The 26,307-nt window shown below is 50.0% G+C and overlaps 2 long non-coding RNA genes across 8 annotated transcripts in view; both read right to left on the minus strand.

Moving 5' to 3' along the window:
- The window catches only part of LOC138113459 (uncharacterized), a 79,086-nt gene extending 70,031 nt beyond the window's left edge, over nt 1-9,055 (minus strand). For all 7 annotated transcript variants that reach the window (XR_011152176.1, XR_011152173.1, XR_011152175.1 and 4 more), the window contains exon 1: nt 8,894-9,055. This is a non-coding gene — a long non-coding RNA (uncharacterized lncRNA). The remainder of the gene's footprint in view (nt 1-8,893) is intronic.
- A 7,020-nt stretch (nt 9,056-16,075) lies between these two features.
- Nucleotides 16,076-25,460, minus strand: LOC138113289 (uncharacterized). Its single transcript, XR_011152089.1, has 3 exons — nt 25,384-25,460; nt 17,656-17,917; nt 16,076-16,320 (listed from the first exon to the last, which is right to left on the minus strand). It is a non-coding gene; the product is annotated as an uncharacterized lncRNA (long non-coding RNA).
- Between the last annotated feature and the right edge of the window lie 847 nt (nt 25,461-26,307).

Consider the following 26,307-nt stretch of genomic DNA (forward strand, 5'->3'; position numbering starts at 1 on the left):
ACCCAATCTTTCGGGGGGTGCACTGCCGTGTGCATTTCGGTGCATTAGACCTGGATGTGTGCACCTAAGGATCCTTAAATACCAAGGTAAAATCCCTTTTTCCCTTCTAACTGTGTTTGACTCTTGATTTTAAGACCAGGAAAAGGCATCAGAGAGTCCTTGAACAGCCCCAAGAAACAGAGAACATCAGCAGGAAGACTGCTGGGACACTTGATGCTACTCTGTGCCTGTCAGAGACCACTGGCTCCTTCCACTTTACAAAAAAAAAAAAAAATAGACATTTCAGTCTCAAGCAGAGATATTTGATGAAAGAGCAGATATGGGTTAGCAGCTATCAGCTGGAGTGGAGGAAGGGAGCCAAGCCAGGGCTCTGAGCCCAAACAGACTGCAAAGGGAAGAGAAACTGCTCTGACACACAGCCCAGGACAGAGAGGATTTCTCCTCACAGCTGTGAGAAAGCCCAGCCCGCAGTCCTCTGCCTTTCCCTTTCCTCCTGCTAAGCACATCCCACTGCTCACCCAGCCAAAGCACTTCCAGGAAGGCTCTGGAGAGTCAGCATTCCCGGTAGCCCAGCGTCGCCACGGAGGTGAGTGAAGGGATGGCACCGCAGGCTTGGGGCTCTGCAGGAGAGAGCAGAGCAGCTTCAGCAGTGCCCAGAGGGATGGAAAAGGAAGGTCTGCCCTCTCTGCACCTCAGCCAAGCCCGGCAGCTTTAAAGCAAAGAAGGAAAGCACATTTGTGTTTTTGGCTCATGACATCAAGGTCTGGAAAGGACCACGAGGTGCTGCCCAGCCCCTCCCTGCCCCACAGCAGGATATTTTAGGCCAGTGTTTTAATGTGAGCAGAGCCCCTCTGCCCTGGAGCCAGGCTGGGACAGCTGGGGGTGCTCACCTGGAGAAGGGAAGGCTCCAGGAAGACCTCAGAGCCCCTTGCAGGGCCTAAAGGGGCTCCAGGAGAGCTGCAGAGGGACTGGGGACAAGGCATGGAGGGACAGGACACAGGGAATGGCTTCCCACTGCCAGAGGGCAGGGATGGATGGGATATTGGGAAGGAATTCCTCCCTGGGAGGGTGATGAGGCCCTGGCACAGGGTGCCCAGAGCAGCTGGGGCTGCCCCTGGATCCCTGGCAGTGCCCAAGGCCAGGCTGGACATTGGGGCTTGGAGCAGCCTGGGACAGTGGGAGGTGTCCCTGCCCATGGAATGAAATGATCTTTAAGGTCCCTTCCCACCCAAGCCATTCTGGGATGCTTTATCAAGGCCATCATACAGGTCCATGGGACACACACGGACCAGCCCCTTTCCACTGGGATATCCTGAACTGAACAAGCTCACAGACACATAAAGCAGTTCAAGGTACGTCTTGGTTTCATGCAAAATGCTCTCTAAGAGGAGAGGCAGAGGTCCAAGAAGCCATTAAGCAAACTCCTCGTGCTGAACACGAGTGTCAAGGTTTTGAGGAGCTCAAGTTCAAAGCCCCCTGCGACTCAAGCGTAAACCATACCAAGCCAAGTCCCAGAGCTGGCACTGATGGCATCCAATCCACCCATAGATCAAGAGTTTAACACCACACTTTAAACCCCCCAAAACATGAGAGGAGCTGAGCATTTCCTTGTACTCATACACAATGGAATTTATGAAACAGATAGCAAAAGCCATCCATCTTCATTTATAAGTCATGGCTTTTGCCTTTGTTAAATTTAATTGCTTCCCCTGTGGCTTCAAATCAAGGGCAGATTCTATTAAAAGTAATTACTTTGCTGTGCAGCTGGCATAGCAAAGTTGCTTGATAAAGGTTAATCTACTAAGTGATGGCAGCTCCTAAATGAGGGTGATGATTTTCATTAATAACTTCGCGGGGAGGATGATGCTGGAATTCACGCGTGCATCGACATGATAGCCACAACAGCTCCAGAGGGTCCTGTGTCCCCACCCAGGAACCAGGAGCCAGGACAAACATGACACTGGGACCTTGGGGTCTTGGCTGCCTGCTGGGGACACGGGCCAAGCACTGGCAGCTTGCTCCATGTTGTCACCCACAGGGTTTCCATTCACACTGATCCTCAGGGATGTGCAGACAGGGGTCTGCCCCATCCCTGGCAGTGTCCAAGGCCAGGCTGGACAGGGCTTGGAGCAACCTGGGATAGTGGAAGGTGTCCCTGCCCATGGCAGGGGCTGGCACTGCATGGTTCTGAAGGTCCTTCCCAACCCAAACCCTTCAGGGCCAGTGCAGAGGCAGCACTCCCAGGTGATGAGCTCACACCAAGCCATTTGCTTTGGGGGATTCCTTTTGTTTTCCATACTTTCAGCAGAAGGGAAAGCAGGGGCAGGAGGCTCTTAATGATCATCAGACAAAATGGAACCAAACTCAGGAGGAAGACTTCAGACAAACCCCTCGTTTTTGTTTCTTTCCTTCCTCCCTGGAGAGCAGCACCCCCAAAGTGCTTCCAAATGGGCTGCAGGATTCTGTGCAAAAGGCCACTTGTGTCACACAAATAACAGGAGAAATACTAGAAGACATTAAAAAAAAAAATCTCCACTTTTCCCTCCCCACTGATGCCATCTTTCAGCTGCACTGGAGGATTTTACTTCTCCCACTCACAACCAGAACGTTCAGTTCCACAGTAACAGCACTGCTGCTCACTCCAGACTAACTAAAGCTGGACTCAATGATCCTTGTGGATCCCTTCCAACTCAAGATGTTCTATGAATCCTGTGGGTTTAGGCACCAGGACACGGCAATCCAGTGCCTACTGTGGCAGATTGACAAAAAAAAAAAAAACCACCCAAGCATTTTCATGTTTTTAACCATCAGAACCCAGTTTTATGAGCAAGTTGTAGATATTTCATGGAAAATTAAACCAGCTCTCTCAACCACAGGGAAGTTTTACAGCATAAATCACAAATGCCTCTGAAATCAGGAGCTTGAGCAAAAAAAAAAGGTTAAGAATTAGAAGCTTAGCACCAGCTATTTTTAACATAATACTGAGAGTAACACCCTGCGAGCAACACGCACACACGCTCTATGAATAAAGCAAAAATTCAGCCTTCTGCACATGCCTGCCCCTCCGTGAAGGGAGCTGCCATCTGCATGTTGAAAGGATTATTTTCCACGTGGGAGGCCAGAGAAAGGGGGGGGGTGGAAAAAAAATTCCCAGAAAACTGCTAGGAAGTGCAGTCAAAAGGGCAGGTTGTCTCCTGTTTCAGCAAGCGGAGGCGGTCCACATGGAATGGCTCAGGCAGAGGGGATTGCTGCCTTTCCAGCCTTACACCATTAATTGCCCTCCAGGGAATTAATTAGGGAATTTGGTGCCTTCAGGGAAAGGGATGGGGCTGCACAGACTGGAAGTTCTGAAAGGGGTGACTTGCTGGATCCCCAACTCTTGAGCATTTAAACTTTGAACCATCTTCCTGCAGGACGGAAACACATTTTGGCACCTCTCTTCCAACCCAACTGCTCTGTTTTTTACCTCATTAACCACAGTCACATAAAGTTCCAGCTACCAGGGCCCAGCCCCTGTCTCAGGCAAGTCCCAGACAGGACATCCAAGCTCCAGTTTCTCTCCCATTGATGAACAGCCCCCATGAGCACATCTGTTCCTGCTCCTCCAGCACGACAAAGCCCTTTGAGAGCAGCAGGTTGCTGCTCCTTCCTTGCCTGCTGTACTTCATAAAGCCACTCGTGGCCATTCCCATCTCCCAAATCCTCGGTTTCCCTGTGGAAGCCAAGCTCTGCCTTGCATCCATGGCACTGAGGGTTTCAATTTCCCCTCGGTAGTTATCACTCCAGAGCAATAAAAATCTCCTCGGGTCAGATGCAAGCAACACGTGGCTCCAACTCCCTCTAAATCAACTTTTACTGGAAAGTCACGGGAAGCTCAACTATTCCCAAGACTAGAAAGAGAAAGGAGCTATTTATTCTTCCAGTTACACCAAGCGAGAGCTGAAAAGGTGTTACATTGCTGCCAGCTTAGCTACACATTCAAAAATAAATGTGCTTTCTTGGTGATGGTGAGAGTGCAAATCTCCAGGGAAAGCAAAATCAGAATGGAAAGGCGGAGAGACAAAGTTCTTTATTCAGACTACGGCTGTCAGAAGGGCCTGTTCTGATCAAAGGCTGCCCAGGGGGAAAGGTGAGCAGCCCAACCTGCACCTGGCAGGTGAGAAAAGCAAAGAATTCCTCACCATGAGCAGGTGAAGCAGCCCAGCAGGGACATGTGGGACAGCCAAGGGATGAGCACCAAGTACCACTTGTGTGACCCAGCAAGGCAGGGCAGCAGCTGTGGCAAGGCCAGGGCTGTGTCAGGCTCTCCACGAGCAGTTTTTGCTTGCAATTATGTGAGGGAACAGGCAGCAATTTCACCAGAGCCCTCTCGAGTTTAATCAAGCCTTCAGGAGATAAATGGAGCAGTCACAACAGTCCTGCCGTGGTGTCAGTGCTCTCATGCTGCTGGCTCCAGAGGAGAGGATGAATCCCTCAGAGACATGAGCAATCCCTCAGGGACAGGACAGGAGGGTGATTCGAGGGGGAAAGGATCAGGCCTCATGGCACTGGTCAGCAACTGCAGCAACCTAGGTTAATACAAGTCAAGATGGATTTTCATTCTGCATCAAACTGCACTCTCAAAAAGAAAAAAAGATTTTAGGCCAGTGGTTTAACATGAGCAGAGCCCCTCTGCTCTGGAGCCAGGCTGGGACAGCTGGGGGTGCTCACCTGGAGGAGAGAAGCTCCAGGAAGAGCTCAGAGCCCCTTGCAGGGCCTAAAGGGGCTCCAGGAGAGCTGCAGAGGGACTGGGGACAAAGCATGGAGGGAGAGGACACAGGGAATGGCTTCCCACTGCCAGAGGGCAGGGATGGATGGGAGATTGGGCAGGAATTGTTCCCTGGGAGGGTGGGAGGCCCTGGCACAGGGTGCCCAGAGCAGCTGGGGCTGCCCCTGGATCCCTGGCAGTGCCCAAGGCCAGGCTGGACATTGGGGCTTGGAGCAGCCTGGCACAGTGGGAGGTGTCCCTGCCCATGGAATGAAATGAGCTTTAAGGTCCTTCCAAACCATCCAGGTGTGAGCTGGAATTACTTGGAAATAGGATGCGTGCTCCCAAATGATGCCAGCTCAGCCCCACAGCTCCAAGTACTTTTGGCTGGCACGTGGCAGAAATGTAAAATGCAGCCCTAGGCCTTGGGTATGGCTCAGTAAAACCCAGCCATGAACACGCTGAGGAGCATGTGACCCTCTCTGGGTATTTTTGGTAATTTTGGGGTAACAATATGTACATTACACTGCAAGTCACACGGGTGGAGTGCTGCCAAATCCAAGGCAGGAACTATTCCTAGTGCCTCAAAGCTGAGGAGATATTACATTTCCAGAGCAATCTGATATTAAGAGCTTTAACATAAAAGGAGAAAAGAGGAGCTAAAAGTGAATTATATTCTTTCAGTATTTACCACGGAGGGGGGGGGGGGAAAGAAGGAAGAAAAAAAAGCACACCAACACCCTAAAAACACTACCACCCTTCAGATTTTCAGCTAAAAATAGGCTATTGGATGCCACAGAGCTCCCTCTTCATCATTCTCTGTATAAATCAGACTGAGAAAGAGCACAGTCACCTGCAGAGTGGGATGCTCGTGCACACAAAGCCAAGATTTAGAGCTAACCCAAAGGCAGAGCCTCTAATTCATTGCAGTTTTAATTGGTTTCAGTCCCAAAAGAAATACTTTGGTAGACGTGAACTGAACCTGGCAGCCACGCAGGGATGGGAAAGAGGCACACAGCAATTCTAGAGAGAGATCTTTAAACCACAAGACCGAGCCTCGGACACTCAAATTGGTTTCTGTGGAAAAGCTGTAATGAAATTTTATGGCTGCTTCAGAGCCACAATAGAACTGGCTGAGTTTGAGCCACCTCCAGTGAGAAACATACATAAAACAAACCTTTTCTTCCCCCCTTTTTAAAAGGAAAAAACCTTTCTGCTTTAAAAAATGAGGCAGGAAGGAGAAGCTAAAGAGAAACTGGATAAAAAATGCCCCCTTTCCCCCCCCTTTAAAATCAAAGGTATTTTACCTCCCCTAAGGCACCTGAAAGTAAAGATAATCATGAAAAAGCTGAATGAAGCAAAAGTTTTGTGGAGGTTCATGTGTGGATTTGACCTAGATACAGTGAACATTCTTGTGATTAATACAGAGGTTATAATTTTATACCAGAGTGCTCCAACTCCAGCTCTAAAACAAATTGGACAGAGTGTCTCATTACTCCCTCATTCCCCTTGATAGATCACTAAATATCTGCGTGCTTTAATTATTTGAAACAGACCACGATTTGTTATTCCCCCTTTGAATTCTGCTACAGAGCTGGATTTTCTTTCATGCCCTGCAAGCTGCATTAGGCTATAAAGGGACTGGGATACTAAAGGAAATATTAAACCCTTTGCCCACAAGCCAAAAAAATCTGTGGGAGGTACTGAGTGCTCATACCCACGCTGCACACTCCACCTGAGAGACTGCTTAAAGCTCTTGCAGTTAAAAAAAAAAAAAAACCACAAACAAAAAAAAACCAGGTGAAAAGGAAAATTTGAAAAGCAAAATAAAAGCAGGTGAATTTAAAGAAAAAAAAAAACAAAACCCAAAAGCATCTTTCTTCTTAGGTTTCAGAGCAATGAGGTTTGTTTGCCATCCCAAAGCAGGATGTTATGGAATGGTTTAGGCTGCAAGCAACCTTAAAGATAACCTAGTTCCAGCACCTAGAAGTTTAAAAAGTCTTTAAAAACTCCAAACCAGCATCACTTTTCCACTTCTGCTCCCACATAGAGCTGGGTTTCTTACTGCCAACAGGGCTTGTAGCCAGCCACCCCTTCCCTGTTCCACATGGGATGCCCCAGGACCTCCCAGCCATGAGAACACAGCTGCCTGGCCTGGCCTGACCCCACTTTGGCTCAGTTACAGCAATTAAGTGACCGTGGATGCCTTCACAGCATCAGCTGATACCTGCACCCACCCAGCACCCGGATTTAGGGGCAGCTACACAAAATTCACAGCCAGCTTCTCTTAAACCAACAGCAGGTCAAGCATTTGCAGGAAACACAGTAGGGGGAAAAACTGAGGGGGGGTTTATTAGAAAAGTTAAGCCTCCTTAGACATGTATTAAATTTCCTACGAGACAGTGTCCTGGGTCTGGGAAGAGGGAAAACACTCTGGCCTCCCTGACAGGACACATCCCCGGGGGATGCATTCTCACCCCATCTCACTCAATTAGGTGAAAAATCATAAATTACAGCCTCTCTGCCCGGGCAGAGCTAATCTAAGGCTGGCTTGATGATTATAACCCCTGGCTCTGGCTTGTCAGGTGTGAGCATCAAATCACACCTCCATTCTTAACCTACTTCAGCTGGCTGCTGAGGCTTCCTTCTTTTTCACCAATTAAGCTTCCCCAAATCACCTTTTCTCAGCTTTAATTGTTTCGTGAGCATTCTCCTGGTTACCTGAGTAGCCAGGGCTGATTAATAATGCTCTGCAGGTAATTAATCCACGGATGCCAGCCTGAACAATCACAGAACACGCCGGGCTGGAAGAGACCAACACATTAAACACTGTATCTCATTCCAACTCCCTCTATCCCAGCCCAGCTTTCTCCATTTGTGGGGACAAATGGAGACAAATTGTGGGGACAAAAAGAAGAATAAAGGTTGCTTTGGGGAGAAAGAGGCAACACGGGTACATTGATATCTCCATAAATATCTATAATAGCTGCCAGGAGCTTTGCAGCACCGGCTTGAAGAAGCACAACCACCACCCCCAATGGCTCCTTTCTCACCCTCCAAGCCCATCACTTGCACTGTAATCTGGCCAAGAGATGTCCCCAGGCAAGCCACGGAACAAGTCTTGGGATGTTTCCTCCAGGGGAAGAGGAGAACAACGAGGGGGAAGCAGGGATATCAGAGAGCACAGCCAGCTCACTCAGCCATCTCCATCCATTTCACACTCCCAGCGTTCATCCCATACAAATTCATCTTCCCTACAGACAGCGTTCTGAAGAGAACGGAGGAGAAAGTTTTTCTGTCTTCCTACTTTTCACCCAGAAGGCCAAAATCAACACACCCCTGCAAACAGACTGGGACAGGTACTAAACAGCTGAGGAATGTACTGCCTCCCCTAGGCTACACACGTCTGAATGACATTTGATTCCACTAGCGGCAGATGCATTTGGAAAAGCAAGCATGGAATGCGAGCTTATTTTTGAACGGAATCAGCGTTGTGGTAGCCAAAGCTCATTAATTATGAATTTTATCAACTGTTCACTGAAATTTGTTCTGCTAGCACAGTGTAATTGCCTGCAAAAGCAGCGCTTTCAAACGAGAAAACGCCGTGCTATTAAATAACCCACATCCTTTTCCAGGAGCTATCCCTCCCCTGCTCCGGAACAATTACAAAGCTGGGAGAATCCTTAAGGTTCTCCAAGCATCTTAGCAGAGCATTCACCGCACCAAGAAGTGCTGAAGGGCATAATCGGGTGAAACATGAATCTGGAGCACAGGAAGGAGCTCTGCTGGGGTCCTGGCAGGGTACTGGGCTTGTTACACAGCGCTCCACTAAGAAATTTGTCACTGAATTTCCCCATCTTTTAAGCAGGAGGGATATTTTCTGCTGCTCAGCCGGACTGTGAAACAAGGACTAAAAGCAACACCGCGCCACAGCCCCAGGGTTCAGACAGTGAGTCAGCCCCGCTCAAGCACAGGGTTACACTCGCCCCCAAGAACCCCATTAAGTGCTGAACTCAGGGAAAACATCACCCGGCAGCTCCGCAGGGCACAGGCAGCATTTAACACCGCAATTATTGAGAGACACTGATTTTAATCAGCAAGCAGAGCCTCTCGACTTAATTTCATTTCGCATGCACACAGACCTACCTCGGCAAAGGCAGAGCAGCACTTTGGAGGTGATGAAGAGGATCATCCTCCACAGAACAGCGCTCCCAATCACCCCTGCTCCTGGAGGAACTGGCTTTAAACCGAGCCTTCCAGCCCAACCAGCACCCACAAACTCTTTCACCGACAGCAGCTTTTTCTCCAGCAGCCCCTACTGCTGCCTTTGCCCTTCCTTAAATACCATTTCTGCAGAGCTGCCCCACCTGTGGCTGATGGGCCCAGCTGTGCCTCGTGGAGAATCCATTGGAAACACCTGGGACCTTCACCGGGACCTTCAGGAGAGCCCCTGCACGGGCACACCTGCCCCAGTATCCATCACTTAGCACACAGGCATCAGCAAGTTATTTGTCTGCGTTCGTCGGAGCTAGATGCTCTCTAAGGTCCCTTCCAAGCCAAACCGGCCTGGGATTCCACGCTTCTGCGTGTTCAAAGAGCAGCCTTTGGGCTAAAACCACGCTGCTTCCACCTGGGAAGCGATAAAGGACAGGAGATGTTCTCTCCCAACAGCTGAAATAAACCTGGGGACCAAAGGTGTGGGAGTTCTGCGGGAACTGAGGTCTTCACAGTCCGCTTTGGGTCCCAGCAGCAGGGGGGCTCTAAGTGAGAGCAACATCCCCACAGCTGCGGGGTGACCTTCAGGGCTGCATTTCTGTCACCGGAGCGGCTGGAAATGAGGTCTGACTTGTCCCCCTTGTCACCCCGATGGAAATGAGGTCTGACTTGTCCCCCTTGTCACCCCGATGGAAGCATTAACTCGGCTGATAATTAGCGAGGCCTCAGCCAGGTATGTTAATGACCGTGTAAAGAGTTTCTGTTAATCAGCTGTCGGTGAACAATGGCGTTTCCCGGATGGTTTCCAGATGCAAAGCTCTTACAGGGTATTTTCATCAATGATCTGCATCACATTTCCTCCTAATCAAGTTCCCAGTGATCTTCTGATTGGGATGAAAGGAGATACAGAAGTACTACTCAAGCCTAGAGTGATCTGTTTCTCTTGTTAACCCCTTCAGGTGAAAGCCGTTTAAACAGCAGGAGATGCTGGCCACCAGCTGAACCAAATTTTTGGTGACACCAAGAAACAAATCCTGGCCCAGCATGGCAGGAAGTGCAGTGGGGGACTCAAACCTGAGCAGCCAGCTCGGTGTCACCGCAGAGGAAAACTCCAGCAGCCTTGCCTGGTGCGAGCACAAGCCACGAAATGTGCTAAGACGAGATAGATTCACAAAATACCAGCGAGCTACAACGGCTTGAAGGCAGCGGGTGCAGAACAGGGAGCCATCTGTGCCTGGCTCCCAACAGCCAGCCTGCCAGAGACTGTGATTAGCACTGTCCAGACAGATCTTCTCCTGCCTGCTGTCAGCAGCACTGTCTGTTCCAGAGCCTGCCCATGGCACTAACAGATGTCCCGAGCAGTTCAAACGCTTGCACAGAGCTCTGAGTTTTGCATTTCAATTCCCAACCCCCCCCACCCCACGGTGTGAGCTCTGGTGCTGGAAGACACGGGAAAGGTGCAAATAAAAATACAAATGGAAAAAATAAATAAAGAAAGAAATCCTCTTCCTAGGGGGTTCAGTGAATAAGCTAAAACCGCCCATTTGGCATCTTCTTGACGCTCGAGGGAAGCTCAGCAGAGGTACCAGCACAGAACGACAGGCAGGGCCAGAGCTGAGCTGACAACCTGAAGCAAGGATCTGCCGTGCGTTGGACCCTCCCTCCTTGACAACCCTCAGCAAACACTCCCAGCTGCTATTTTGGTAACATAACAAAGCTTTTACCTCTTATTTTCAGTCTAGGGTGTCTTGCAGTTATTCCTACAAGGTGCATTGCTGTTAAAATACAGGAAAAGATCCTGAAAAGTCTCCCAGGGTATGTTTTTCTAACTACAGAGGTCTCAATTAGTGCTTTTCAATCTGTTGACACAGCCTCGAGCCCAGCCAGGTTAGATCACCCAAGCCAGAATTGAAATTCAGCTCCGCTCTCCACTTGCACTTTCCCAATGAGAATTTCTCTCCGAATGAAACAAAAACCCTCCAAATAAATTTTAAAAAATAAAGAGAACAAAGGAAAAAAAAAAATCCATCACAAACCAGACAGCCAAGTAGGAAATAAATAGTCCAGAAGCACAGCAACAGCTTATGCATATTTGAAACACCCCACAGCTACGGGGTGTGAGCTGCGTGAAAAGGTCTGAGCAAAGCCTTTGGGGAGTGCTCTGAGTCGTGGTAGCTCGGAGGAGCAACTCCTGGGAGCAGTGTGACAGCAACCCTTCCCAGGAAAAGCCTCTCCGAAGCCACCCAGGGCTGTCAGCTTTGAAAGGAAGCAGCAGGAAAGCCAGGGGCAAGCTCGAGCCACTGGAAAAAGCGGACACTTCCTGGCAAGTGTTTTGTTATTAGGCAAAATAATTCGTTTACAAGGCAGTGGTTATTGTTGCTAATTAAAAAGCAGTGTGCTTAATATAAAGCTCTAATTCGAGTAGCAAGGCAGAGCATTAAAGAGGGATTTGGCAAGTGGAAAAGCACCTCCAGCTCCATGGGTTAGAGGGGGTCACTCTCTAGGGTGGTGGCCACATCAGTCTCATCCCAAGTCATGGAATCATATCCCAGAACCCCAGAATGGTTTGGGTTGGAAAGGACCTTAAAGCTCTTCTTGTTCCACGGGCAGGGACACCTTCCACTAGACCAGGCTGCTCCAAACCTTGTCCAACCTGGCCTTGAGGTCCCCAGGAGACAACAAAATTTTGGTGCTAAATCATTTAAAAGGACACCACGAGTGCCAGTGTCACTGAAATTCAGGAGGAAAATCAAAACCCTCTGACACTATATTTGAAATGATAGAGAATCAGGTTTTCTGCAGATTTATACACCAAAAAAAACCAAACCTCAAAGCAGTTCCTGCTTCATTGGTCCCAAATTACACAGTTTTTCTAATATTTGGTTTCTTACTGGCCACGGATTCCTTCGCTAATTCGGTCCTCACTCCTTGATCTCCTTATCAGTCTTTTTGGAACCAGGTGTCTCCAGTCACGCCAGGGGGCAACACCTGGGGGTGATGTGGGGTGATGTTGGTTGATGGCTGTTATCTTTTGTCTATCTTTTGGTGTCCCCTGAAAAAAACTCAAAATTCCTCTCCCCAGGGCAAAGGCGAACCAAGCCTGACTAGGGAAATAAAACCAAAACCTTTAAAAGTTACGTTATTTCCAACACCAGGGATGCTCGGTTTTGCTCCTTCCTTCACGACATCCCTCAGAAACCTGCTGCAAACCACAGCAAACGTGATTTCCAGACTCATTTCAGGCTGCTCAGAATCTGCAGAATCCAGGTTCCCTCAATTACCGCTGCAAAGAAAGCTTTTGAAATCCTCCTCGTCCGAGGGCATTTTATCACCTTGGCTGAGAAGTGACAGGCAGCAAAGCTGGCCCTGAATTGGGAACTCCTAGTCAAGTTTAACATGTAAAATTTCAGGGTAGTTTTGTCCCACTTTTTTTTGTTGTGAGTTACTGGAAAACCAGCAGGGATGACACCACCCAAAACAGAGAGTTTACATGTGACAACAAGCTGTCTGCCCATGGGAGCTAACATCAAACACTCCCTGGTTGGAACCAGATGGTCTTTAAGGTCCCTTCCAACCCAAACCACTCTGGGACTCGATCTCTACCACCACAACAGCATCACTGACTTGTATTTCAAAGTCATAGCATTTCTTGCGTGGTGCCAAGGATGGACTCAATGATCTTGGAGGTCTTTTCCAACCTAAACTATCCTGTGATTCTGTGCCATACAGGGAACCAAGTCTGGGGATTGCAGAGGTCCATTTTAACTGGTGCAATAACTGGGTGGCAAAAACACTCCTGGAAACCAAGCTCATTAAAGGGTGAAATGGGAATTGCCAGCAGCTTATGTATGCATGGACACGCTCTAAATGATCTCAACACCTCACAGAAAACGCTCCTGCCAGGAAGGCAGGAAGCCCTGGCTAGGGGCAGTATCCCCTCCTTCCCAGCTGGAGTGTAAAGAGGGACTGGTAGATCCAAGCAATGTTTTGCCCCAAACTTGTGTTGGCCTTACCAGGATTTGCCTGAAGGCAAAGAGCAATGACTCGGATTTTGTGGCTTTGTTTGCTTTTTTTAAGGACACAGCTGATTCACGCTACAAGATAAAAATTAATCTGGGGGCAGAAGAAATAACCCTGAAGGTTGCTGAGGACAGACAACCTGACTACTTGATAGCTCCAGTGGCATCCTTGCATCGAGCCCTACTCTGTCCCAGCTCTTTACTGAAGTCACACCATTTACAGGTGGGCTTCCCCATGTTAAAGGTCTTTTCCAAGCTGAACAATTCTGTGATCTACAGCAGCATCACCATCCGCCCCCAAAAATCTGAGGCACAAACACCATTTAAACCGACTGTGGATGCTATGAAGGATCAGCTGCTGCAGGAAACTGCCCCAAGATCACCCACTGCTGCCCACGCTTGGCATGAGAGGGACAGGAATAGGAAGAGCTGTCACCGTGAGGCTGGAGAGCAGCAACCGATGCTCCGTGCCATCTGCCACTCTCACCACGTGGCACTTTTCCAACCACAGGACTTCCAGAGCTTCTCTGGAGCCACATCCCACCCCCACGTGCGACCAAGGCCGGCCGCTCCCGCTGGAGGGTAGAGACCCCCTCCCTCCGCATGGCCCAGCTCCTCCTGCCAGCACAGCACAGCCTTTCTCCTCTCACATGTCACACAAGAACTAAATGCTGGAAAATGTGGCTCCCAGCAGCCCTGGTGGAAGATGCCAACATTCACACTGTGACACTTACAGTCTGTCATTGACGGCTGCAGAAGGGTGAGGGGGAGAGAGGTTCTTCTCCTCCACTTCTGACTCCAGCAATCAACAAAATTTCCGCTCCCATGCAGAGAACGTTCGGCTTTTCACCCTGATGAGCGCAGGGAAGGTTAAAATACACACGTTTAAGCTCACTCACTTCTCAAGTTTCTGAGCCGTGGGGTGAATTTTAGTGTCTGCTTAAGTCATTCTCAGGGTGAGGAGACAGGAGCCCTTTCTGGACATGCAGCGGGGTTGTTCCTGCTGTGGAAGAGCAAAGACGTGGCCAGACTTGGAGTTCCACCTTTCCACCCTGTCTTCACATCAAGGTTAGGAACAAAGCTAATTTGAGGAGTACCCACAGCTCCACCAGCCCTCTCCCTCTGCCTCTTCCACGCACAGATCCCACTCTCTAACAGGCTCCTTGTTCAACAAGCTGCTATCCGGTTCCTCCTGAATAATTTAAAATCCAGGAACACAAGCAGCAGCAAACAGGTTCATGCAGGACAGGACACACACCCCAAGCCCCTCGAATCCAGCAATGGCTTTGTGCCCGTGCTCAAAAGCTTAGGGAGGAGATGCTTCTGGAATGCCACCTCACTTCAGCTTCCCAGCCCTGCTCAGGGAGCCGCCCAGCATCCACGGCATTCCTGCAGGCCGCACTAATTCCAGCATCTCATTAGCTCACTCCGTCCCGCTCTTTAGCTGGATGCCAGTGACACGGAGTGCTCACATTCTCCTTTGGCACAGCTGAAGGCCATGACTGAAGGGTGTTCTGAGCTTGATCCCCGTTCTCCACCAGCTGCTGGCTTCACCTTCTCTTGTCTCGCTCTGCCCTTGCTCTCTGAACTCCGGGAGCCTCCAGGGGCACTGCCAATTGGCAGCAGCTGTTCCCACCCTCCTAACACATTAGCAGGGAGCATTTTCCTTCAGGAGTCGTAAGAAATCTCCTTCCTCACAGCTCCTGCGAAGTGGAAGCATCAGCTTTCCTCGTGGCAAGGAACGATCCCCCGCCCGAAACTTGTCGAGTATTGGAGCTGGTATGGGCTCAACAGTCGGATATTTCGAGGTCAATACCCGACCAAAGGGTCTCCAAAAATAAAAGGAGCCATTTCAAAAGAGCTCTCAGAAAGATTTTTACAAAGGTGGGGGAATTTTCAGAGGACAAGACTGCAGCTGGGCTCTACCAATGATGGACGTCTTCTGCTTCCTAGAAATAAGCCAGGAACTGGAAGAGTTGGAGGACTCTCCCTTACAGAAGGAAAATACCTATATATATTCACATTGCTAGACCAAATAAAAGTGTTTAATGTGGGTCTTAGAACAACCTAGATGAGGCCTGATACATCACTAGCAATGCAGGCTAGGAAGAGAGAACAGGGACAAGGGGAAACAGAGCATTATTTACACTTGTAAAGATCACAGCCAGTTAGTCAGGGGCTCGGGGAAGAAGTTCTCCTCTAAGATTCAGAAGCTGGATTACAGAGCCCATTTCAGGGCAGTTCCAGGTGATAAAATCCATACACACAGGAGCTCAACACCCATTTCGTCATCTTTCAGCTGGCAGAAAGCACCTGGAGCTCTGTGAGCTACTCCTGCCGCACCATTTGGAGTTCAGCTGCTTCTGGAGCCCAGCTACACCACTGTGGTTACCCTGCTTATTTACAGGTCTCTTGGAAAAGGAGCCTCATCCAGTTCTGAGTGGTGCAGCCAAAAACACTCCTTCTGAACAAAAAGCTGGGTCCACATCCGACGCATCGCAGGCTGGGTACTCAAAACACATTTTCCTGAGAAAAAGTGGTGGCTCACAGGGGAAAGCAAAGCCAGGAGAAGGGTAGGAAGGTTCTTTACTCCAGATATCCTGCTGGAGTCCTGGCAGCTTCCAGGGATTTGGGGGTTTTGCTCAGCTCGGCGCCCAGCTCGGCTTGCCGTGCCGTGAAATGGGGGCATTTAACAGGGATGGTGGCTTGGGCCCAGGTTGCTCTGCTCTGGAAGAAGAGCTCAGCTGCCTGGGCTGAAGAAGCAGCTGTTGCTGCTGGAGTAGCTGCCAGAGAAGAAGAGAAGTGGGAGGACCACAGACTTCAGATGCTCTAGCCTGGCTCAACTGGGAGCTGCCTATTTTTGCCCGAACTTTCCTGCCCACCCCACAGGAAACCCAACCCTTGTGGATCTACCCCCAGCCCCGCTTCCTGTTGCTGGGCGAGCCAAGGAGCTCGGACTTCTGTGGTGGCTTGGAGTGCCAAAACCATGAATGCACTCATGCAAATGCTGCAGTAACACAAACCTGAAGTGACAAGCCATTAAGCAGCCTTTAATTCTCAGCGTTGTAAAGCATTTATTAAACTGCTACGCTTGCAAGGCCAGGACAAACAGGGAAGTGGGAATTTGAAATAACTTGGCCATCTCATGACACCCTCAAGTAGCAAGGTCATCAACTGAACCCCAAATATTTCTCAAGGCAAGGTCAGCGTTGTGTCCTGCACTGGACTTGGAAAGGGAAGCCCTAAGGATAAATCCATTTGCCCGCAGCCCACATTTCGGATGTCTCGGCCCACGTCCTCCACTGCTGGAGCTGCTCTGCTGCCTCTGCCCGGTACTTCCTGGGGAAAAGTGGGAAGAGGGAGGAATGGCAGAGGAGAGATGTTATGGGCTGTCTGCAAGTGTTCCCAGTCCCTCAGGAGACAGGGATAGAAGAGCTGGGAATGAAGGAGCGAAGATGAGCTTGGGCAAAGAGGGTTGGAGAGGAAGTGTTGTTTTAATTTTTGTCTTTGTTTTTCGCTATCCACATCTATTTTACTCATAAAATCATGGGGCTTGGAAGGGACCCACCAGGATCATGGATCCAACCCCTGGCCCTGCACAGACACCCCACCAATCCCACCCTGGGCATCCCTGGCAGTGCTGTCCAAATGCTCCTGGAGCTCTGGCAGCCTCGGGGCTGTGCCCATTCCGTGGGGAGCCTGGGCAGTGCCTCTGGGGCAAGAACCTTTCCTAAAATCCAGCCTAACCCTCCCCTGGTCACAGAGAGCAGAGATTGGAGATGCCCCTCAGGAGGAAGCTGCATTCTGCTCTCAGGTCTCCCTTCAGCCTCCTCTTCTCCAGGCTGCACAAATTTTAGCAATAAATTAAATTAATTCCTCCCTAAGGCAAGTCAGTTTTGCCCATGACAGTAACTGATGAATGATCTCCCTGCCTTTATCCTGATCCAGGAGATTTTCCACCTTATTTTTTCCCTCTGTCCTGCCAAGGAGGAGTAGTGAGAGAGCAGCCAGGAGGGCACCTGGCAGCTGCCCAAGGCCAGCTCACCCCATGTGGAGAGAAAGGGACCTCTGGAACAGAAAACTGCTCTCAGAGGCAGGCCTAATTTGGCTTGGAGTTCGGTTTTTTGGCTGTCCTATCCTCTCCCCACCCCTGGGATCTCATTTCAGGTTAAGGTGAAAGCAATGACAGCTGATTTTTCAAGGCTGGAGACACTCCCTTGACATTTGCACAATGCTTTCACCTGGGAAAGTGCCGGCAGCAAACTGGCTGCCACTTGCAGAGGAGCATCCAGCACTGCCTTCCGCTCACACCACGAGCAGAGAGGGTGCAGCATGAAGACACTTGCTCATAAAAGTGTCTTTTTTTTTTTGGATAAAAAATGAGATGCTGTGAGAGCCAGCAGCTGCTGAAACCACCCTGTCAATCTCTTTCAGCCTTCCATTTTGTTCTGCCCTGTTTTCTTCTTATAGCCCATCTTTTTTATAAAAAAAACGATTTGGTTTTTTTCTCCCCCACTTTACTCAAAGAAACCTCAAATCACAAGTACAGCCTGGCTTCTGGAACAGACTCCAGCAACTGTCAGGATTCCCAACACCCTGAGAAGCATGTGTCACACCCAGCAGAAGGGAAGGAGGACAGGTGGGAAGAGAGCATGACAAGCAGCTGAGCATTACCCTCTGTGTTCCCAGCATCCCAGGGAGCCTGCAAGAGGTGCCCTCACAGGTTGCAGAGGAGTCTGGGAGCAAGGAATGGGGCTGTGACGTTTCTCCTGAGGCTTCTCAGCTCCCAAGACCTTACAGGAAAGCGGTGAGACCTCACCTCGAGTGTTGCCTCCAGCTCTGGGGTTCCCAGCATGTTGGAGTGAGTCCAGAGCGTGATCTGAGGGATGGAGCAGCTCTGCCCTGGAGCCAGGCTGGGACAGCTGGGGGTGCTCACCTGGAGAAGGGAAGAGAACAATCCAGGGAGAGCTCAGAGCCCCTTGCAGGGCCTAAAGGGGCTCCAGGAGAGCTGGAGAGGGACTGGGGATAAGGCATGGAGGGACAGAACACAGGGAATGGCTTCCCACTGTCAGAGGGCAGCATCAGATGGGATATTGGGAAGGAATTCTCCCCTGGGAGGGTGGGCAGGCCCTGGCACAGGATGCCCAGAGCAGCTGTGGCTGCCCCTGGATCCCTGGCAGTGTCCAAGGCCAGGCTGGACACTGGGGCCTGGAGCAGCCTGGGACAATGGAAGGTGTCCCTGCCATGGCAGGCGGTGGAACAGGAGCAGCTTTAAGGTCCCTCTCAACCCAAGCCATTCTATGACCTTATGACAACAAGAAAAATTAATTCCTTGTGCCACAAAATCTTAACCAGTACCATCCCAGAAGTGACCAGCGCACTTGGCTCTTGTACAGCTCTTTTTTCTCCATCTCATGAGGATGAGATCTTAGAGATCTTTGGTTTCAAAGGCTTCCCATCCAACTCAGCTGCAGTCCAGTATTAGGGGCTGGTCTTGCCAACATGACCCTTGATAGTGTTCCATGCCCTGGAGGCTTCAGCTGGAGGCAAATCTTTGGTTATTTCAGCAAGAGACACCTTTGCAGCAAAGGAAAGGCTGCAAGGTCTGGTTTTCCTGGGGTCCCACAACTCTGCAGCCTCAAGGAGAGCACAGATCACACGCAGATCTCGGTTCTGCCTCCTTGTTTTAATCCCCTCCATTTAGAAAAGATTTAGATGGCATAGAAAGGAAGAAAAAAAACCCCAAACCCTGACATTTGGATGCCTGCCTCTTGATGTTCAGCCAAAAAGAGGCACAGCTCCAGTGCCACGCTGGCATTTAACCCTCACAGAGCCCAGGCACGCGGAAAAGCCAAATTACGATGGGTGATGGTTCACAGGAGTCCCAAGGAGGAGCCACCCAACAGCAGGAGTGAGGCAAAGGATGGCTCCTGTGCTTTCCTAAGAGCTCCTTATCTCCTGATGTCAAGGCCTCCTTGCAGGAGGCTGGCCAAACCCACTGGCTCATGGCTTTGTGCTCACCGAACTGCCAAGCACCTGAAAGCCACCTCAGCGTGTCAAGGGTGGTGGCACCCAGCCCAAGGGTGCCACCCAAGCCTTCCAGAGAGCACAGGCTCCCCAAAGCACGGTTTTAGTGCTGCTAAGAAGAAGAAAAGAATGAGAAAAAGGACAGACACGCTGAAATACATCGGGTTTTTTTCCCCTCGACCTTTCTCCAAGTCATTCCAGAGCTTGCATCCAGCCCAGCGAGTAACCAGCAGAGTTACAGGGCTAAATTCAGGCCGGCTTCAAAACCCAGCTTTCAGTCCTCTGACAATCAGTTTTGTGGAAGTTTATTGCCCTTGGGGAAATGAACGACCTTGATACAGAGCTGGTTTTCCCTGTGCAGCTCCCTGCAAAGCCAGCTGACTCTATTTAGCAGGAAAAGCAGGAACAGAGCCCGGACTGGTGTTACTCAGAATATCAGCTCGCCTTCCCGGATTCTCGGAGCAGTCACTTGGGGAAAGGGAGAGGTGAAGAAATATGGCATTTCTGTATTGTATGGCTTCTATACATCAATGTCCTCCTAATCAACAACAGCTGAAGGACTGCAGAGAGCAGGGGGAGAAGAAAATCCTGTAGCTGTTAAAGAAATTTTTAGATCTCTGTATACGCACGCATGGATCCGTGCACATCCATACTTAGTCTCCAGCCACCCCAGCCAGCTGGCATTAAGTAACCAGGAGATGCTGTAAATCCTGGGAGAGACAGCATCTCCTGGGTGCAGCTTTTGTTCTAATCTTGGTGTTTTATTTCGGAGGGCGTAGCCACGCCAAAAAGGCGTTAGGTGGCCACGCCAGCCACGGGAAGCCAACACCTGTGTCTGCACTCTGGAGAGAAGAAAGTTCACCTGATGGCTCCAAAGAGGCAGGTTCTTCAAGCTACCTCCCGATGGACAGGCTGGATTGGCACTGTTGTGTGCTGCAAACATTTGGGTCTGAGCAGCAGGGGTCTGGCGGAATCACAGAACGATGCGTTTGTCTTTTAAACTGGCAAAGAACCCCCAGCCCTCGAGGGCACGGTTATGTCATTCTAAAGGCTGACTCTATTAATCTAACAGCAGATGCAACCAGTTCCCACAAGCACTCCTCTCATTCCAAAACCTTCCAAGGAGTTGGGGTGGGGGGGGTGTAAACACAGATCGAGCTCTTATTTAGACTCCGCTGACACAACTATCAGCATGACAGATTAGCTGTTATTTGAACATCCTGCTTTCCTGAAAGAAGTAGCTGCCAGGAAAAAGCAGAATGAGACCTGAACACCCCCCACAACTCCCCCAGGTCACTACTGTCCCCATACAAACAGCCCCTGGAAGCCCAGGAGACCCAAAATTCCTGATCCGCCAAAAAAACGTGGGCACAGCCCAGGTGTTCAGTGGATGGCAGCAAAGGTAAGAGCAAAACCGGTGTGTAAAATGAGATTCAAATTAAATTCTTTCTATTTGAGCTGCCTGAACAGAGAGAGAGAGCTGTGCAGATGGCAAATCCTGTACCAAATGATGAGTCAACCCTCCAAACAGGGGGGCATATTTTAGACCCTGGGCTGGGGTGGGGGGACAAGAAAGCCGACGTGAGCTTGACTTGAGTGATCTCCTTGCCTCGTGGGAGATGCTGCCCTTGCCCTTGTTCCTCTGCATCACTCACACCCACCCAGCTCCTCTGGGTTTGTGTCTTTGGGATCCAAACGGGAACGCAGCCCCGCGCGGGGCTAATCACACCATTTCATTAATCATTTATCTCATCAATCATTTCGAGCCGTTTCCCTTGGGCCACCCAGCCTTGCCTGCAGCTGCCAAATTTCAGGCTCGTTTCATCTCTAACCTAGTTTCAGAGCTGCCTTGTCTCCCTGCCTTTCATGTCCTCAGCTCGTGTTTCCCTTGCACACTTGAACTGGCTGTCCCTGATCAGCGAAGAGCAGGACGGGGGCTGGGGGGAGAGGGAAACGAGGGGAAGACAGACTTTTTGTGATGCTTGTTTGCTAAAATCAGTGTCTTGGAACCCAGATGGTGGCTGGCTGGTTTAATTCTCCGCTAGAAGTGGACTCAAAAGAGCAAGTAACCTCCAAGTGGGCAGCACTCCACGCTAGCAAGTACCTACAGGTCCCTTAACCATGGCAAAACCTTTGTGCTCTGTGCCCCCGTGCAGCAGCGTGTCCTGTGGTTACGTTAATTGGGATTAGTGCAAGGGAACCTGGCGTGCAGTTCTGGCCCACGCTGGGCTCAGCCATTCAGAACATCCTTTACCAGCTCTAGAACAAAGCTGTTGCCATATCTGTTAACACCTTAGGGGCTGGGGAGGTGTGTTGTCAGGACAGCAGTGCCATCCCTGTCTGCTCTCCCAGCAGGGAAGTGGTGAGATGTCCGAGGAAGGCAAAGGCAAAGTGCTCACAAGACTTTCAGCTGAGCCTCTCCTGAGCTCTGCCCACATGTCCTGGGCTGCTAAGGAGTGGATTTACCACTCTTGGGAAATTGCACATATGGGCAAAAATGCATCCCCTTGGGTGAGAGCTGAAAAGCATCTCTTCCATGTCAACACAGATCTCTTCTGTTTCTCCTTCTCTCTAGGAGCAAAGGGGAGGCACAAGCACGAGAAGCCTTTGGCCAGCTGGCCCTTGGCTCTGGCAGCTTTGAGGTGAAACCAGCCCCGTTCCTTCCACCACTGCACACACCGAGGCTGTGCAAAGGGTGGCAGGTCTGGGAATGCTTAGGGTTGGAAGGAAAAACCACTCCCACCAGGTCCCATGGAAGCCTCATCCCTAAATGAACAGCCCTGGCATCAAGTAAAGAAAAAGAGACAGTTTTAAACCCCAGACTGCATCCTTGCAGTTCCTCTGGTTGCTCAGAGGGGCAGATTCCAAAGATCCCGCTCAGCTCCTGGTTCCTGGGCTTTGGAATCCCTCGCGAGGCCAAGGGCCCTGCAGTATCAGAGCACGGCTGGGAATACAAAACACGGGGAGTCTCCTGCACCAGCAGCATTCACATTCAACCCGTGGCAGGCTCCAGCCTCCCAGCACATCCCCGTGGAATTCCAGCCCTCTGCTCTGAGCTGCTCGTCTCCAGCAGAGCCAACACCGCAAATGTCAATCGATGGCAGGCACGAGCACCACGCTGAGGATCTCTGCTCTTGCTCACCGTGGGAGCGGGCAGTGTTTGCAAGAAATAGTAAGTTCTCTTAAAAAACAGGGTTTTTTAAGGGAGCTGGATTGCTGACAACTTTCTGCAGGGTTGTTTCAGCCAGGGAGGGACGAGAAATGCAGAAGTGTCAGGAGACGGCCTGTTGCCCAAGAGCAGATAGCAACCAAAGAGTCATTTCATGATGAAATAGTCATAATGAGCAGTCATTTTAAAGACAGATACACAGTCATAGGATGGTGGCAGAAAACCAAGGCCTGTTATTTCAGCTCCAGGCTTTGGTTCCATCAGATTTCAGTGAAGGAACTGAAATCTGTGCCACTCTCCAAAGAGCACCCAACCACTCCCGTTTGGTCTTTCCTCAGACACCTCCACTTCAACAGGTGTATTTTCAAACTTTGGCACATAAGCTTTTAGGACAAAAAGCTGTGTTTTGGTTCACTGAACACATTGCAGATGCACAGACCCACTGCTCCAACCCTTTAAAAGGGTGGGTGTGTCTTTCTTGATGCATAAACCTCACGTGTTTGAGTCCCTTTCTCTCTGCTAGGAAAGGTGGTGTGGGGTCTGTTCCAGAAAATTCACCAGCAGGACCAGTGAATGCTTTAAAAGAGCTCAAGAAGCCAGAAAAAAATTTGCATGGACATGTGATTTTTTTTCCAAGAGGATAAGAAGTTGGAAATTAATAAAACACCAGCTTAGAAAACCAAACGACTCAAAGGCTTTTGCAATCAGTTCTAGCATTACCTGTAGTCAATGCTTCTTCCCCTCAAAACACCCTGGAAGACCATTCCACTAAGCAGGAAAGGTATAAAAACATGCCTTAGCAGCCCCTGCATCAGAGACCATCCCAGGGTTTTCTGGTTTGTCTTTTTTATCCACTCTACCTGCTCCCAAAGCCCCTGGCAAGCCTGCCTAATGGAGAGTTCTCACTGTTGAACAAGGCTGCCTCCAGCATTCAAACACAAAAGGAAATGAAAGACCTTGAAAGCATGCACAGAAAAAGTTATTGGGGTTTTGCCCCATCTTTAGGCTGGCAGTTGGACTCGATGATTTCAAAGGCCTTTTCCAACCTGAAAGATTCAACAAGTCTATCCCAGTAACCCACAGGTGTCATGGAGCCCTAGGTGTAAATGTTTCTGATCCCCATTCTTCTGCACAGGACCTCTTCTTGACGAGATTATGGGGTTTCATTTTCTCTTTAAATCCACAGCCTTCCATTTGGGATGCTGGGGTTTTTTTTTCCCCTCTCCATTATTTATTCCACATCAGGAGGTTCAGCCAGCAGCATCACCTTCCCACTGCTCAGAAAAAAATATTCCTTCTCCAAAAGCACATAAGATTCTTTTTAAACTCTCGTTAATCAAGGCCTGTAATCCCTGGGATCCTGCCAGGCTTTGTGGTTTTCCTGGTGGTCTCCTCCTTCAAGGCTCACAGATAAATAATACCCTAAACCAGTTTGGTCTCTGGAGGCCAACATGAAATCCCAATTTCCTTCTTGGGCTACATTTCTCCCAGCTTAATCTCCCCCTGATTTAATCTCCAACGAACATCTAGATCACTTCCAGGAGCTTTACTTCCTTGGAAGAGTTAAGACTCATGTTTTAAGCTCCCCTTGCCAGGTTTAACACTGGTTTTCCAGCCCGGCCAGGATCCTTGTTTGTCACAGAGGACAAGCAGTGCCCACAGACACGTCACCAGCACCCTCTCAGAAGCCTTCACCACGGGATGATTGCCAAGTGCTGGCACTCCATTTCCTTCAGAGAATCCCCACTGTGCCATGAGACAGAGGCAACAATTTGTCCTGGGAGAAAGAGCGGGGGGAGAAAACATCGGGATTTTAAAGCCAGCGGGAGGTTTGAAAGGAGCAAACACTGTGGCAGCTGGGAATGTCAGACAGCAGCGAATTTCCTCCTGGTTGTGAAAGCATTAATTAGCACACCTAATCTTTAGAGCCATCAGGATGCTCTTGCTAAAGTTAAGCAGCTGCAGTGAATGAGCTGAGCTCCTGAGGAAGAGGAGAGGTGGGAGCTGGGAGCAGGTAGAAGACTTCAACTCTAAAATCAAGCCCTCTCCACAAGCAGCATTTATTTCCTTTAGCTTTCCTCTTACCAAAGGCACTGCACAGCCAAGGCAAGGGGTGGCTGGGAATTTTGATTTAAAGCCGTTTTATCAGAAAGGATAAGTCTGTCATGCAGGAGAAAGAAAATTCCACTGTCCCACGGAGTAAAAAGCAAAACCGTCTTTGTGCCTGGAGCAGAATTTAAGCTCTGGGCTGCCACAGGCAAAACAAGCACTCTAACCCAGCCAGGATTTTTTGTCTCAGTCACTTCTCCTCTACATCCCCTGTTCTCTTCACCATTTAAACACACCGAGCCTCCTTGCACAAAGGTCGTTTTATCACGCAGCTGGCCAGAAATCAGAAGGGGAAAAAGAAAAAAAGGGGAATAATTTGAGACCAGAGATGCTGCCTCCCCTTGCATTTATTCAATTCTGACATCTAGTGGGCATCAGCACCACTGGGAAGCAGGAGCAGGAGCGGCCAGCCACGCTCACTGACAGCCCTGGAATGAGCTACTGACCTTTTGTGCCACAGAGGATGTTCTCCACCCTCAGCACGGCTGTGTCGCCCCAGAACCCTCCCAAGGGTCCCTGCTGAACTCGCAGAGGCGCTGCCAACCCCGCGCTCCACGGCAGAGCCGATGGGAAAACGCTCAGCTCCCGCTCCCAGCAGCTCCCCACTCCGAATCAGGACACGGCTTTGGCAAGAAAGGCCTCTCCTTCATTTCAGGGAGATCATCCAGGGGTCAGTCTGGATGAGCAACCCGAGCTGAGGTTGCTGACAGCAGACCGTATGCCCGGAAATCTCCACATTCCTCCAGGATGAGCAACAGCCTTCTCTCTAACATGGGCTAGGCTCCGTCCAGCTGATCATCTCTGCTCCTTGGGAACTCTTTTAGGCTAGTTCCAGGCAGGACTGAACCCCTCCTGACTGCTGGTAGCTCCACCCACTCCCAGCTAGTCCATGTGAACAGAATTTGCCGTAGGGCTACCAACGCACCAGTACCAGTCCCATGGTGGCACAAACCACACCAGTGCCTGGTGATGATCACAGAATCACAAACTGGGCTGGAAGGGATTGTAAAGACCACCTCAGGGCACCTTCCACTAGCCCAGGTTGCTCCAAGCGCTGTCCAACCTGGCCTGGAACGCTTTGAGGGGTGGGGTATTACCGCAGGCCTGGCTCCTACGGTACAGCACCGTGTCCCGCAGCCATAGGGAGGAGGAGGAGAGAAGATCCAGCAGGCAGGAGTTGTGCAGCAAGACTGATTGATTTAATTATTTTACAAACTCTTTTATAGACTTTTTTCTTCATAGCCTAATTGGACAAAGGGCCAGCCACCCCTTGGGGGTGATTGGCTAAAATCCTAAAACATCCATTGTCAAAATATTTTTCTACTATACCATAAACAAGACTTTTCAAGGTTGCAGGTGTTTGGTTGTTTACATTCCCTGCTACATCTTCTGTGAGAGAGAAAAGTCTCTCACGGACTTAGAAAATAACAAGAAAATCCTCGCTAGCAGCATTTTTGTATCTACAATGGGGTGTCCATCACTGAGCATCTGTGCCATGATGCCAAAAAGAGGGTCTGGGAAATGAGATGCTGTGGCACCCTGGAGCCCAAATTCCACAAGTGCTGACTGAAGGCAGAGAAGGGAACTGAGCCCAGTTTTTCCGCATCGTCACTGTGTGGTGGTGTCCTTCATCCATCCCACACCACGGGAATTCCTGCCCAGACACTGTCAGCATAAAAAGTGTTGGGGCGTACAAAAAAACCCGGAGAAAATGAATGTGAAAGGAGTGATTCTGCCATGGATGCAGGTTTTACTGCTTTTCTCCAAGAGCAAGAAGTCAGCAGTTTCCACCCTTCCCTGGGGACAGACTGCAGTGCTGGAGGTCAGTGCTGGGGCCGGGTGTCCCGACACTGCCCCCACCGCTGCGGGCAGCTGCAGTTGCTGCTGCTCATTCCCCAAATTACCACACAAATCCAAACCCTCCCTTCTTGCCTCATCCTACGACTGCTTTGCATTGGAAGAGTGACAACGTTTCACCTTCTGGTGAGGCAACAATGCTCGAACAAAATCCCTGCATGCAG

Source organism: Aphelocoma coerulescens, chromosome 7 (genome assembly GCF_041296385.1).
Source record: "Aphelocoma coerulescens isolate FSJ_1873_10779 chromosome 7, UR_Acoe_1.0, whole genome shotgun sequence".
NCBI classification, from domain to species: domain Eukaryota; kingdom Metazoa; phylum Chordata; class Aves; order Passeriformes; family Corvidae; genus Aphelocoma; species Aphelocoma coerulescens.